At 51.9% G+C, this 1,878-nt stretch overlaps 1 protein-coding gene across 1 annotated transcript in view; it reads right to left on the reverse strand.

Moving 5' to 3' along the window:
* The window catches only part of SFRP1 (secreted frizzled-related protein 1), a 19,158-nt gene that overhangs the window by 11,666 nt on the left and 5,614 nt on the right, over positions 1–1,878 (reverse strand). The window lies entirely within an intron of this gene.

Consider the following 1,878-nt stretch of genomic DNA (forward strand, 5'->3'; position numbering starts at 1 on the left):
TCCTGCTGACCATTTTCTAATGCCTGGCTTTAGAGCCAGCTTACTCCAGGGGCAGAAGAAGGAATGTGTAATGCTATATTAATCTGCAACTCCCCTGATGCATCCAGTGGGCCTGCAGGCTTTAACGCCTTGTGCTTAAGGAGAAAGGAATTCAGCAGGTCAGCTCTTTGAGAGGCAGAAACAAATTCCAATTTTGAGGTGTTAATGGGGAAAAAACACTGAAAGGGCTTTTTTTTTTATTAGTGTCCAGAGAAAAGGGGGGACACTGCTGGGTTCTGACCCTCTTTGAATCAACAGGAAACACACCTGAGTTACCAAGACTGAAGGGACTCAGGGAAAAAACAAACAGGGTGTCCTGTGGCAGAGCTCCAGCTGGAAGGAAGGACCCGGCACACACAGGGACGGGAGCCACAGATTACCAGAGTGCTGGCCTTCTCACCTTGAAGAAGTGTTTTCTAGCCAGATTTCTTGTTCCCTCACAGAGAAGTGCCCCAGCCCACGCAACGGGTATGGGAGACTGGCCTGACAACTCTGGAGCTGCTGGAGCTCAGCTACAGCACATAGAAGGGTTTCTCCTGACTTTCAAGCAGCCAGGGGATGTGAAGGTGGCTGTTTATGCTTTTCCACTGAATGCTGAAGAGAGTTCACATTTGCATAACAATTTTAAAGACTTACTTTCTGTGCTGATGGGCATGTTGGCAGCACCAAAAGAAAGCAGTACTGTCCCACCCCAATGCTGCTGTCAAGACAGGTCTGAAAGGGGATCAGAAAGTTAGTTGTTAAACTACACAAGGGAAAACTTCATAGATGCTGCTCACCTAGAAAACTGTTTCTAGGTCTTGGGTCACTAATGTCTTGAAAACGAATGACCTACTAACAGCTCAAACACCTTCTCAGACCCAGGAAGGGGCAGCTCTACAGCAAGAAGCTCAGACCCAGCTGCCCCAGCAGCACGCTTGGCTGCCAGTGCCCAGGGAGTAAAAGCAACCTTTGTATCCACAACACAGAATACTACTGCGGTCTTGACCAAGGGTCTAGGTTCACACAGGACAGATGATTTTAGAGCCTCCCTGGAAAACAAAGACCTTCCTCCAGCAATCGCGTCAGTAAGCACAAGCCACAGGAGGAGCCAGCGTGGCTGTGCTGCTGCCGGCACCGCACAGGGAGAGGCTGGATCCCCAGGAGACAGCAGGCAAACCTCACCCCACCTGCCTCTGGATGCCCCTGCCAAGAGTTTCCCTGTAAAGCTCCAGCAGCTGTGAGCTCCAGTGTACCTCCCTGCAGCGACTGTCCCATCCTGCTCCAGTCATTGCTCTCTGCTCCCTTCCATGTGTCCCCACACTGATCCTGGGGACACCCCCACAGCATCACCCCTCTGCTGCAAGCACTCCCTTCCTGCCCTGTAACTTCAGTACGAGCCAGATAACACTGCACAGTCCCGGCAGGCTGGGCCAGGGCTCCCAGCTAAGCACGGCAAAAAGCCTTTGTTGTAAAGGTGCCACAGGCAAGCGGGGCTGCAAAGGGTGCCCTTCTCTCCAGAGGATCTCCAGACACAGACCAGAAGCCACGGCACTTGCTCAGCCCCATGCACGGGCCCCCCGTCCCCAAGCTCCTCCTGAGCTCCTGCATTATCCCCCTGAAATTGGGAGTGCCCATCCCCTTCAATGAAGCTCTAGACACAAGAAAGCATTACCCTCCTCTTCAGCCCTCTGCATTCTGCCTCCGCAAATACCCCTCCTGCTGGCCCTTCAAAGTGCTCCAATGCAGAATGCTGAAGAGGCACCAGGACAATTATTTATTTATTTTAAAAGTTTTCAACAAAAGGCCAGGCTCATTGCAACTGACACAAACTAGTCTGGCACTAAACAGACCTGCTGA

This window comes from Chaetura pelagica, unplaced genomic scaffold, assembly GCF_000747805.2.
Source record: "Chaetura pelagica isolate M959 unplaced genomic scaffold, ChaPel_1.0 scaffold302, whole genome shotgun sequence".
Lineage (NCBI taxonomy): Eukaryota > Metazoa > Chordata > Aves > Apodiformes > Apodidae > Chaetura > Chaetura pelagica.